Source organism: Tamandua tetradactyla, chromosome 2 (genome assembly GCF_023851605.1).
Source record: "Tamandua tetradactyla isolate mTamTet1 chromosome 2, mTamTet1.pri, whole genome shotgun sequence".
Taxonomy (NCBI): Eukaryota; Metazoa; Chordata; class Mammalia; order Pilosa; family Myrmecophagidae; genus Tamandua; species Tamandua tetradactyla.
The window spans coordinates 27,234,099-27,247,900 of record NC_135328.1 but is presented as its reverse complement, the minus strand read 5'-3'; the positions used below and the strand labels follow the sequence as shown (position 1 = coordinate 27,247,900).

The 13,802-nt window shown below is 41.5% G+C and overlaps 1 long non-coding RNA gene across 1 annotated transcript in view; it reads left to right on the top strand.

Moving 5' to 3' along the window:
* The window catches only part of LOC143659467 (uncharacterized), a 234,427-nt gene extending 223,401 nt beyond the window's left edge, over positions 1-11,026 (top strand). Inside the window, exon 4 of the long non-coding RNA XR_013163564.1 lies at positions 10,789-11,026. This is a non-coding gene — a long non-coding RNA (uncharacterized LOC143659467). The remainder of the gene's footprint in view (positions 1-10,788) is intronic.
* The last annotated feature ends 2,776 nt before the right edge of the window (positions 11,027-13,802 follow it).

Here is a 13,802-nt window from a genome sequence, read left to right as displayed (position 1 = left end):
GCTGTTTCCATTCCTTTGCAATTGTAGATAATGCTGCTATAAACACTGGTGTGCAAATGTCCGTCTGTGTGTTTGCCCTTAAGTCCTTTGAGTAGATATCTAGCAGTGGTATTGCTGGGTCATAATCCATTCTGCCATTTTATGTCTTTTGATTGGGAAATTCAGTCCATTAACTTTTAGTGTTATTACTGTTTGGATAATATTTTCCTCTACCATTTTGGCTTTTGTATTATATATATCACATCCGATTTTCCTTCTTTCTACACTTTACTCCATACCTCTCTCTTCTGTCTTTTCGTATCTGACTCTAGTGCTCCCTTTAGTATTTCTTGCAGAGCTGGTCTCTTGGTCACAAATTCTCTCGGTGACTTTTTGTCTATAAATGTTTTAATTTCTCCTTCATTTTTGAAGGACAATTTTGCTGGATATAGAAGTCTTGGTTGGCAGTTTTTCTCTTTTAGTAATTTAAATATATCATCCCACTGTCTTCTAGCTTCCATGGTTTCTGCTGAGAAATCTACACATAGTCTTATTGGGTTTCCCTTGTATGTGACAGATTGTTTTTCTCTTGCTGCTTTCAAGATCCTCTCTTTCTCTTTGACCTCTGACATTCTAACTAGTAAATGTCTTGGAGAACGCCTATTTGGGTCTATTCTCTTTGGGGTGCGCTGCACTTCTTGGATCTGCAAATTTAGGTCTTTCATAAGAGTTGGGAAATTTTCAGTGATAATTTCTTCCATTAGTTTTTCTCCTCCTTTTCCCTTCTCTTCTCCTTCTGGGACACCCACAACATGTATATTTGTGCGCTTCATATTGTCATTTAGTTCCCTGATTCCCTGCTCAAGTTTTTCCATTCTTTTCCCTATAGTTTCTGTTTCTTTTTGGAATTCAGATGTTCCATCCTCCAGTTCACTAATTGTAGCTTCTGTCTCTTTAGATCTACCATTGTAGGTATCCATTGTTTTTTCCATTTTTTCTTGTTTGTCCTTCACTCCCATAAGTTCTGTGATTTGTTTTTTCAGATTTTCTATTTCTTCTTTTTGTTCAGCCAATGTCTTCTTCATGTCCTCCCTCAATTTATTGATTTGGTTTTTGAAGAGTTTTTCCATTTCTGTTCGTATATTCAGCATTAGTTGTCTCAGCTCCTGTATCTCATTTGAACTATCGGTTTGTTCCTTTGACTGGGCCATATCTTCAATTTTCTGAGCATCATCCATTATTTTCTGCTGGTGTCTGAGCATTTGATCAGATTTCCCTGGGTGTGGGACCCAGCTGGTTGAAAGGTTTTTCTGTGAAATCTCTGGGCTCTGTTTTTCTTTTCCTGCCCAGTAGGTGGCGCTCGTGGCGCTCGTCTGTCTGTGGGGCCCACCAGTAAAAGATGCTGTGGCCCCTTTAACTTGCCAATCCGAATCTCGCAGTCGGCCCGGGAAACCGCACGTGGAGAGGGGGGTCGCAGCTTGGGGGAGTGCCGGTCCAAATTGCCCAGCTGGCCCGAGACGCCAAGCGTGATGGGAGGGCCCCGCTATCCAACGTTCCCAGTCAGACCGGGGAGCCACGTGCATGGAGGGGACCCCAGTCGCCAGCCGCCCGGCCAGGAAAACGCGCGCCCCTCGGGTATCTCACCGCAGCGGATTCTCCCTGCCCGTTCAGCCGTTCCAGAATGGGGTACGCTGTCTTTTTGGTCTCTGTCGTGACTCCGGGAGCTGTTTCGTATTGTTTCTGTTTCTTTAGTTGCTTTTCTGGAGGAGGAACTAAGACCCGCGCGTCTTACTAAGCTGCCATCTTCTCCGGAAGTCCTAACCTCTACTCTTGAATGGCAACAAAGACCCCTGGTCCTTCTCCCTCTGCTTATGTACATCCCACCTGCTGGTTGAATCCTGTGTTAGTCAGGGTTCTCTAGAGAAACAGAACGAACAGGAGATATCTGTAAATATGAGTTTTATAAAGGTGTCTCACACAACTGTGGGATTGGAGGAGTACAAAATTCAGAGGACAGGCTATGAAACTGGAAGCTCTGATGAAGGGACTAGATAAACTCCACAAGGGAGGCTTGCTAGTTGAAGAAGCAGTGTAAGTCTCTCTTCTTCCTTAAAAATCTTCAACTAATTGGATTATCTCATTAGTGGGAGACATGCCTTAGTTGATCGCAGATGTAATCAGCCACAGATGCAATCAACTGACTGATGATTTAATACATCAGGTTTCCAGTTTATCAACAAGCCATGAAATATCCATGTGGTAATGATCAGACCAGTGCTTGCCTGACCAGATAACAGGGCATAATCGCTTGGTCGAGGGACACTGGTGCCTAACCATTACAGTCCACCCCTTGTCAACCTGGCAGCTATACACATCACCTTGACACATGATTAATTTCCAAATAGAGCACAATAAAAGACATATGTTTTACCCAACAATACTCAGATATCCTGTGTACAACTGGAAAAGCACTACATCTCTCCAGAATAGGGTGTAAGTCCTTAGGTAGCATTTACTCTTAAATTGCATATCCAATGGCTTAAATACTATAGCATGAACAATACCACTTATGTCATATGATAAGAGGAAATCAAGATATTTGATTATGTACAAATGCAAAGATATTCATAACAAAACAGGGAGGAAATATTCATATAATCACAGTCCTCATTTCTGTAACCGGTCATGTGGTCATATTTATCACTAACTTCTACCGTCCATTCTGTGTTCTCTTCACCTTCACCAAACACTTCAGCTGCCCATGGTTCTTTGCCAGGTGGGATGACCCAAATTTTCATTCCTGAAGTTTCTGAGCCATTGATAGTCCTGCCTGGATTGGGTTGTTGCTGTTTTCCATTGACTTTAATCACAGGGCATGGTAGTACTAAGAAATGTCCTAGGGAATCTCCAGTATAAAAGGAAAACTGTTCTTTACCTCCATTGTGTAGTTGCAGTCCCATTTTCCCTTGCTAGTCAGGATCAATCATCCCAGACAGAACAATAAACCCCTTGTATGGCTTTTGATTCAGTGGCATGAGAAGTTCCAAGTGGCCAGGTGGCAGTCTTAACTTCCAGTTCAATGGAATCATTGTTGTGTCTCCTGGTAAGAACACCCCTCCTTTTCAAACTAAGATCTGTAGACCAGCAGAGCTTAAGGTTTCAGGGACAGGAAGCAAAAATTTTCCTAGTGGATCATTAAGGGTGATAGTATGTAGTGCCACTCCCATTTCTTGATTCCTCATCCCATGAATCCTGGCTATAGAAAACAGCACCAAACAGTGGGCACTGATTCAGAGCATGCACAGCCTCCAGGAGAACATTTCCCCAGCCCTGCAAGGTATTGCCACCTAGTTGGCATTGTAAGTGGGTCTTCAAAAAGGCCATTCTACTGTTTCATAAATGCAGCTGCCTCTGGATGATGGGGAACATGGTAAGACCAGACTTCCATGAGCATATGCCCATTTACAGCACTTTACTGTGAAGTCAGTTCCTTGATCAGATGCTGTGTGGAATACCATGATGGTGGATAAGGCATTCTATAAGTCCATGATGGTAATTTTTATGAAAGTATTGCATGCAGGGAAGGAAACCTATATCCAGAGTATGTGTCTGTTCCAGTTAGAACAAATTGCTGCCCTTTCCATGATGCAAGTGGTCCAATGTAATCAACCTGCCATCAATTAGCAGGCTGATCACCTCCAAGAATGGTACCATATCAGGGGCTGAGTATGGGTCTCTGCTGCTGGCAGATTGGGCACTCAGCAATGGACATAGCCATGTTGGCCTTGGTGAGTGGAAGTCCGTGTTGCTGAGTCCATGCATACCCTCCATCTATACCACCATGACCACTTTGTTTATGAGCCCATTGAGCAATGGCAGGAATGGCTGAGGAAAAAGGATGACTTTTATCCACAGGATGTTCCATCTTATCTACTTGATTATTAAAAACTTCCTCTGCTAAAGTCACCCTCTGGTGAGCATTCACATGGGACACAAATATCTTGATGTTTTCTGTGGACTCAGAAAGTTTATCTGCAAACCTGTTCCCCAGACCTTTTTGTCACAAATTTTTCAATCATGCTCCTTCCAAGTTCCTGACCATTCAAACAAACCATTAATAACCATTAATGAGTCAGTATACAAATGCACCTCTGGCCAGTTCTCCTTCCAAGCCAAATGAATAACCAGGTGCACTGCTCAAAGTTCTGCCCACTGGGAGGATTCTCCTTACTACTGTCTTGTAAGGGCATCCCAGAAAGGGGTTGTAGTGCTGAGGCTGTCCACTTCTAAGTCAACTGACTGTAAGGAACTCCCCAAGAGGCCATAACTCTGGTCTTGGAAAGAGAAGGTAATGTGGCAGGAATGGAGGCCATGGGCATTTGAGTCACTTCTTCATGTAACTTACTTGTCCCTTTTGGACCTGCTCAAGCCCTATCTCTAATATACCATTTTCATTTTATGATGGAATGCTGCTGTGCATACCCAACTTTATGGCTTAGTGGGTCAGGCAATACTCAGCTCATGATAGGCAAATCAGGTCTCATGGTAACTTGGTGGCCCATGGTTAAACATTCAGTCTCTACTAAGGCCCAACAGCAAGCTAAAAGCTATTTCTCAAAAAGAAGAGTAGTTATCTGCAGTGGATGGTAAGGCTTTGACCCCAAATCCTAAGATTTTACATTTTGATTCTCATTTAGGGGCCTGCCAAAGGCTGCAGACAGCATCCCTATTTGCCACTGACACTTCCAGCACCACTGGATCTACTAGCTCACATGGCTCAAGAGGCAGAGCAGCTCTTCTGCAGCCTGGACTTATTGCAGAGCCTGCTCTTGTTCCAGTCCCCACTCAAAACTAGCAGCTTTTCTGGTCACTCGGTAAATGAGTCAGAGTAGCACACCCAAATGAGGAACATGTTGTCTCCAAAATTCAGAGGGGCCTACTAAGTACTGTGCCTCTTTTTTGGTCATAGGAAGGCTGGGTGCAACAGCTTATCCTTCACCTTAGAAGGGCTAACTCAACATGCCCCACATCACTGGACACCTAGAAATTTCACTAACGTCTAAAACCCCTGTATTTTTGTTGCATTTATCTCCCCATCCCTGACACACAAATGCCTTATGAATAAGTCTAGAGTAGTTGCTACTTCTTGCTCACTAGGTCCAATCAACAATGATATCATCAATATAATGGACCAGTGTGATGTCTTGTGGGAGGGAGAAATGATCAAGGTCCCTGAGGACAAGATTGTGACATACAGCTGGAGAGTTGATATACCCCTAAGGTAGGACAGTGCTACCCGAATGCAAATTATTTCTGCTGGTCTTTACTGAAAGCTATTGAGAAAAAAGCATTTGCCAAATCAATAGCTATATACCAGTTACCAGGCAATATGTTGATTTGCTCAAGCAATGATGGCACATCTGGAACAGCAGCTGCAATTGGAGTCACCACCTGGTTAAGTTTATGACAATCCACTGTCATCCTCCAAGATCCATCTGTTTTCTGTATAGGCCAAATAGGAGAGTTGAATGGCAATGTGGTGGGAATCACCGCCCCCGCATCCTTTAAGTCCTTAAGTGTGGCACTAATCTCTGCAATTCCTCATGGAATACAGTATTGCTTCTGATTCACTATTTTGTTAGGAAGGGGCAGTTCTAGTGGCTTCTGCTTGGCCTTTCCTACCATAATAGCCCTCACTCCACAAGTCAGTGAACCAATGTGGGGATTTTGCCAGTTGCTGAATATGTTGATTCCAATTACACATTCTGGAACTGGGGAAATGACACAGAATGGCCTGGGCACCCACTAGACCCACTGTGAGATGAATCCACTGACTGGTGGACCGGAGTGACATTTTGGGTCTCCTGGAATTAGTGTCACTTCTGAGCCAGTATTTAATAATCCTCAAAATATCTATGTTCATTTCCTTTTCCCCAGTGCACAGTGGGGTGAAAGACTGTAGGTCTCCTTGGGGAAGGCTGAGATGAAATTTTTGAGTGTAAATTTTGGACAGTGTAAAAGGGTCCTTCCCCAAGAGCACCAGGCTCTCCCCTCATTCAAGGAAACCTGGGTCTGTAAAGTGAATGAAGTCTGGGAATTGATTAAGGGACCATGACTCTCTGCTTTTGTCATTCAAGTTTAGACTCCTGTTCACTTGACTTAGAATTCTTCTGCTTATACAGCTCAGACAAGAATTTAGTAGACTGCTTGTCTATTTTACTTCTAGGTACCCCATGATCTACTAGTCAACATCACAAGTCTCTGCAAGGCAGACTATTTTGACTACTGCTTTGAGTCTGCTGCCCATGATGGCGGCCCACACCCACCTTGTGTTTAAGGATCCCCATTATGTTTAAGGATTCCAGCTCAGTGACAGCAGTTCCCACCGTAATATCTGACCTACAGAGAAGGGAAACTACAGAGCTCTTCAGGGATGATGGAGCTAGTCTCACGAATTTATTTCTCAAGGTTCTGGTTAAAGATGTGTCCTCTGGACATTCCTGGGGTATGTGAGCAGGTCTTCCATGATAAATTCACTCTAAAACTCCCACCTCTCTAAGCCTTTGGATCCCCTCAACTACATTATACCAGGGAAGTTCTGGCATTTTGACCTCAGGTAATGTTGGCCACCTTTTGATCCATATTTCAGCCAGTCACTCAAACAAACTGTTAATACCCTTTCTAACTCCTTGAGCTACAGCATTGAATGCAAAATCTCTGCTTAGTGGACCCATATCAATAAATTTTGCTTGATCCAACTTTATATTCCTTCCACCATTATCCTACACCCTTAATATCCATTCCCACACATATTCCCCTGATTTCTGTCTGTATAGATTGGAAAACTCATCCAGTTCTCTTGGTGTATAGCATATCTCCTCATGAGTCGCACTTTGTACCTCATCTTTTGGGGCCTATTGAGACTTTAGTCTAGTTATAGGTCTTGAAGAAAAGAGGGGTGGTGGGGGTGGGTCCTGAAATAGAAGTGTCTTTTAATCCAATTACCTTAGGGCATTCCATTGCAGTTTCATCCAGTGAAACAGTATTAGTCACTCCACACAGAGAAGTGAGGGCTCTTTCCCTAGGGGAGGTGGTTACAAGGTTAGCAGGTTATGAAGGGTTAATTTCATTAGGTGGAGGTGGGATAGCAGACTCCTCTGGGCAGACTGGAGGCTGGGAAGCTGTTTCCTCAATGTAGTCCATTACAGGTTTATCTAGCAAAGGCTTAGCAGATTCCAGGAATCCCATCTCCCCATCAATATCATTATCAAGCCACATATCCTCATCCCATATTTTAGAATTCCATTCTTTTCCAATCAAAGCCCTTACTTTAATAGCACACACCGTGCAAGTTTGAAATTTTAGTTTATGTTGTAAATTTGTTACTTGAACAGTGAGGCCCTGTGTCTGGTTTTCAAGAATCTCAAGTCTGCTACCACAGGAAATAAGATTCTCTTTCAGGGTGAACATGGAAACTTTTACATCGTTCATATGGTGATTACGTTGCAAATTTGAAGTCTTCAGCTCATCCCTTTCCTTCATCATTGTATCCAGCATAACTAACAACAATCAGCCAACGTCTTTATACCTCTTAATTCCACAAAATTCTGTAAATGTGTCGAAAACACTCTCACCCAGAGCCTTGCCTTGTATAAGCATACAATTAGTAGAATCTAATGGTGATATTTTGCATATCTCTCTTGCCACCTCACCCCATGGACTGTCAGTGCCATCCTGATTATTGGAAACAAAGTCATTAGTGCCTCTGAGTTTTATTAGAGTAGAAAACCAACTGTAAAAACCCATTTTAAAATTCTGTTTCTCAAGAACCACTGCTGGCACTAAGCTGTATTAGGATTCTCTATAGAAACAGAACCAACAGGAGATATTTGTAAATAGGAGATTTATAAAGAGGTCTCACACAACTGTGGGAATGGAAGAGACCAAAATCCACAGGACAGGCTGTGAAGCTGGCAGCTCTGATGAGGGTCTGGCAAACTCCACAGGAGAGGCTCACTGGCTGAAGAAGCAGTGAAAGGCTCTCTTTTTGCTTAAAAGTCTTCAACTAATTGGATTATCTCATTAGAGGGAGACATGCCTTAGTTGATTGCAGATGTAATCAGCCACAGATGCAATCAACTGACCGATGAGTTAATACATCAGCCTTCCGGTTTATCAACCAGCCTTGAAATATCCTTGCAGCAACGGTCAGGCCAGTGATTGCCTGACCAGACAACTGGATACAATCATTTGGTCAAGTTGGCACCAGAACCTAACCATCACAAGTCCCCTGACCTGAATGCATTTTTTATTGACCCCCCAAGGCACCCCTCTCGCTCTTGTGAGTAACAAACTATCTTTTCTCATGCACTGATGGCCTCAGTTGCCCATTGTGTCGACCTGACCCAAATTTAAAAAATCCGACTTAACTAATTTGAAATACTGCCCTTTATATGATCTCTTTTTTTTTCTGCATGTGTTCATCAGCACCACTGGATTGGGAATTAATTTTAGGCAAGCATTCTATTTTATTAATCTTTATAACCCCAGAGCCCAGTACATTGTTTAGTATATTGCAAAAGCTCAGGAATATTCTCTACTGAATTAGAGAGGGAGGAGAATAAACAACACACACACTCACAAAATCAGGGGATGGTTAATTAAGGTATATCCCATGGTATAAGGAGATAGAGACTAGAAGATACAAGACAAGTCTAAGAATTCATAAGAGTAGAAGAGAAATGGGTAGTAAAGTACATTTGCATTTAAATCTCATGGCTTTATAAACTGCCTATAATTTTAGGGTCTCTTTACTCAGACTCCTTGGAATAGCATTCACCTTGGAAGATTCCATGTGAATCTTCAAAATGTCATCTGCATGATGCGTGCCAAACTTTTCATGACTTATATCAGGGAGAAAGCATTTATTAACTCATCCTAATTACTGAAGGGCAATCCAGAGTAGGGGAATTAAAGTGGAAAAGGAAGTATGCAGTATTTCTATAGACTTTCATGGTGGTGATTCAATGATGAGCTTTTGATACTTCCTAGAATCCAAGAATAAATTTCAAAATTCTGAACTGAGGGTAATTTTTGTATAGCTCTTCTTTTCGTGAACAAGCTCTTCCTCTACTTTACATATATATTTCCTGTTTTGTTAAATGAAAGGATGAGGGAAAATTAAATTTTTGGTTTAAAAAAGAATCTCTAATTATAAAAATCAGTACATGTACATTTGGAGAATACAGAAAAGCACATTGTAAAACACAAAAAAATCTTACCACCAATAATTACTGTAAATATTTTGGAGTATATAATTCCAGTCTTCTTTTCTTTTCTTTCTCAAAACAGGTCATACTCTGCAGACTGTTTTGTAACCTGCTTTTTTTAAACTTAAAAATATAATACACACACTTCCCACTTCAATATAATTAACACTTTTTAGAAGTCTGTATAATATTCCATTTTAATTTATCTACCTCATCCCCTGCATTGTTGGATATTTTGAATCACTCATTGTTTTGGTAGAAACACTGCTTGTATTAGTTTCCTATTGCTGCTGCAACAAATTGTCATAAACTCAATTTAAAGTTAAAGTAACACAAAGTATTCTCTTACAGTTCTGAAGATCAGAAGTCTGAAATCAGTTTCACTAGGCTTTAAGTCCAAGTGTCAACAGAGCTCATTCCTACTGGAGTCTCTGATGGGAAAATCCATTTCCTTCCTTTTCCAGATTCTAAAGACAACCTTATTCATTGGCTGTGGCCCCTTCCTCTATCTTTAAAAAGCTTTGTTCCAGTGTCTGCTTCCATTGTCACATGGCTTTCCCTCTAACTCTGACTTCTCTTCTTATAAGGACCTTTATGATTATTTTAGGTCCACTCAAATAATCCAGGATATTTTTCCCATCTCATTAACTTAATTACATTTGCAAAGTTCATTTTTTCATAGCAGCTAATATTTACAGGTTTTGGGGATTAGGGCATAGACATCTCTAGTGGGTCATTTTTCAGCTTACTACACTGCTTTAAACAGCAAAGTACAACTTTTTTTCAGGTCCTTTTCAACTGTGCAATTCTATGGTGGATTTGTCAAAAACTATATAGTTATAGGATAATTATAATGACTGCAGCTTCAGAAAGATGTCTGAGGGCAGACAGAACAGCAGACAGAAAGATGAAAGTCAGGAGATTGGGGTAAACCTGAATCTGCTATTGACGTGCTTGGATCTCAGGGATAGATTGGCCTTTCCCTTACTTCCTTGGCATCCTCATCTGTAAGGCAAGCTTTTTTGTTAAAAAGATCAAGCTTTTTTGTCAAATATATATATATATATATAACTATATATATATGATGTTATCTCCATTACATTTATCATTATATTAATCATAGAACCAGGCACTTTGTAAACATGCATTAGTAACTAAAATCTTGGAAAAAAGCATCACCTAAACCTTAATAATAGCTTATATCTAGAGGATGTTTTCTATAATTATCAACGATTCTCACAGAATTCTCATAAACTAGGGGATATTATGAATGCTTTTCAGACAGTTTAGGTAATTTGTTCAAGGTTCACAGTTGATAAGTAACAGAACTGTTGACTACCCATACCCATTTGGATCCAAGTTTTGGAATTATACATGCAAAAAAAGTTAAAAATTTTATGCGAGACTTCTAAAATAACTGGTAGCACCACATCACTGTGGTGTTGGGCATTTTTGATGCAGTTCTTTGTGAACCTGCCCAGCAGGGTTGAAGAGTATTCCTTTCTCTTGAAAGCAACTTTTCCTTCTCTACACTGTACAGAGGAACTAGAGGAAATTTCTCCATTCCCTCTTGCGGCCAGGACACGCACGTGCTGAATTTACGTGGCCAGCCATTCGCCAAGTTCCCTTGCCTTATGGAAACCAGATGGAAGCTGGAGTCGAAGTTCTCAGCCACAGAAGTGAGGCTGGTGTGCTTCTCTGGATTGCATCTGTGAATTTCAGGAGGCATAATCCCTTCTCCTCCTCCTCCTCCTGCCCCACTTCTGCTTCCAAAAACCAAGAGTCAATTTCAGAGATACAGCCATTCTCTATGTGTTGCCCAGATACTAATTTTTTTTATTTGTAATTGCAACTTTGTTTGTAGTAAAAGCTCTGTTTGGTTGTCATAAATTGTAACCAAGAAGAATAATATCCACAAAACAGTCAACATAACAGCACATGCTTTGAATAGCGTAGACTGATAAATTGAGGTCTTGCACAATTTCGTTAACCTCTACTAGCATTTTAGGAGAATTAAATACACGGTAAAACAAACAAAAGACCCCAAACAAGCAAACGGACAAACAAACAAAACTAGGAGAATGGGGAGGTAGCCAGCTGAAACGCAACAAGATTGATTCTGAGCCTTGTTCAGGAGTTCTTACAGAATCAGAATTTCAAGAGTAGAAGAGAGGGCTCACCCAGTAATTGATTTCCTCTAGCTATTCTCTACTAGAAGAGCCCAGAAAAACCCAGGAGTGGTTCTATTGTGAAATAAGGCTGTCGAGAAAAGTTCCACTTGCTATTTATTAATTTGTATGGTAGTAGAAGGGGAAAAGATGGTAATAAATATAGAGCAATTGCTGGAATATAAGAGCCAAAGAATGAAGAGTTTCACATTTAAATAACCACTTGCTAGTTACATGCTTTGGGGAAAATCCAGTGCTGCAGTAAGAGCATGGGGTGCTCGTCAGACACTAATCTCTCTAACGTTTTGCTTGTGTGGCCTGGGCCAATTATTGAACCTCTCTGAGTTTCTGTTTTATCATCAGAAGCCGCATTAGAATGAGTCCAAAATATGAGGTGGCCCAGTGCTGAGAACATGTCCAAGAAGGCAGTTGATTCTGTTTGTTGTACCTGTTTCATAAATTCTCTACCTGTGTATTGACTTCTCCCCTTGAACCGAGCTTGAAGAGGAGGACTCAAAGAGAATTTATCTCTTGACCTACCTCCTATCCTTTGCCTAGGCCCCTGCCTTTTTCCAGAATGTCATGGTGCTCTCTGGGGGATGAACAGTATAGCAGAAGCTGGAGCCTAGATAAGCTGGAGCTCAAATCTTCTGAGCTCTGCTTTCTTGATACAAGTTACTTAAGAGAAGGCCAGGCATGTGGTAGATGATAAATAAATGTTTGTTGAATGAATGAATAAAGGTATGAATCACATTTTCTTACCCTTTTGTGGCTGAAAAAATATGTATTCATTCTTCAAGGCCCTGTTGGCATTAGTTCTGCTGAAGACTTCCCTGAAAAGCATTGTATTATAGCACTGGCCACACAGTCGGTGCACCCCAATGGTGGAGTCTGAGCTTTTCAATGGCAGGACAGTGACTTTGCAGTCCCAGAACTTAGCATGGCTTCTGGAAACTAATTGTTAAATAAATTAATAAATGGATAAATGGGAAAAATATAATCCTAAAGACAGCATCCCAATCCCCCCTGCTTCAGTGCTAGTTTTGTGGTTCCAATACTCAGGTCTTCTGTAGAAAATTGATTGCATATTGCTTTACTTCCTGCCCACTACATAGTCACTTTAATTTCCTGCCAGTTCTTATGCTTATCTTGCCAGGAAAGTGACCCAGAATATTTCCCAGGTAGAAGCAGAAAGCCATTGCCAAGGAGCTTAGCAGCAACCAAGGGAGACTTATGGATTAGGCAAACATGATTTTGGCTGGTCACTTCCGAGATATTGGTCCATCAAGGAATTTTGTGCCACTGAGCAGATTCAGAACATTTAGTGGCCTAATACACCTTAATCCTAATCCATCTTTCCTGACCTGTCCTAAATAAATTTTGCCTTCTACTCTCCTTATTTCTTTTCAAGGTCTTGGTCACCTCGAAAGCCTGTCTCTTCTCTCTTTCTTCCTCAACACATTCGATGGGTTACTAGACCCTACTACTTCTATTTTGTTAACAAATCTGTATTTGCAGCTGTTCTTTGTGATTGGTTTTAGGGTAAGTCATTTTCATTTCCTGAGTCCCAATTTCTTCCTACATAAAATGGGGTGGTAAAGCTGTCCTGCCCTCCTCACTTGACTGTTGCAGGAAAGAGAGCTGATCATGGAAGGGAAAGAGCATCCATCGGCCCCAGTTGCTGTTCCGTTTGTATCTTTCCCAGTTCAGTTCCTTCCTACTGTGCATCTCAACCTTTCCAAGACCTCTCCGACCTGTCTTCTCTCCACCCTACCCACTTGTTGCCACAGCTTGATTTCTCTGATGCACAAGGTAGATGGCAAGAGTTACACCCACTAAAGCAACCTGGGAGGTCAAGAAATGATTTGTGCTGGCGGGAAGGGAGTGGGAGAGGAGAATGCCCATGAGTTGAGGCTCTAAGCCGCAGGTGCTTGCTCCATGGTCATTTCTAAAATGCAATGTCAAATATAAAATCACTAAGCAATTCAAGGTGATCACAGGAGGGGCCCTTCTGAGCGCAAGGACCTGGGTAAGTGCATAGATGACACTCCTGTGGAGCCAGCCCTGATTCCAGGTCTAGCTCAGTACCCACTGTTAACTTTGTGAAATGGCCTGATGGTACCCACTTCTCAGGACTGCATGAGAACTGAGCAGGATTTTGTGTACATCGGGCAGGGCAGAAGCTCAAAGTATGTTGATTCCCTTTCTTTTCCCATTGCCATGCAGTATAATAGGATTTTCTAGCTGATTTTAATCAGAGTCAGTTCACTGGAAGTGCATTTCTCCTTAGGGCAAGAACTATTTCTAATTGAACCTCATATTCCACAGAGCCCTGGATAATAGGACATATTACATGTTCAAAAATAGGCATTAATGAATAGGCAAT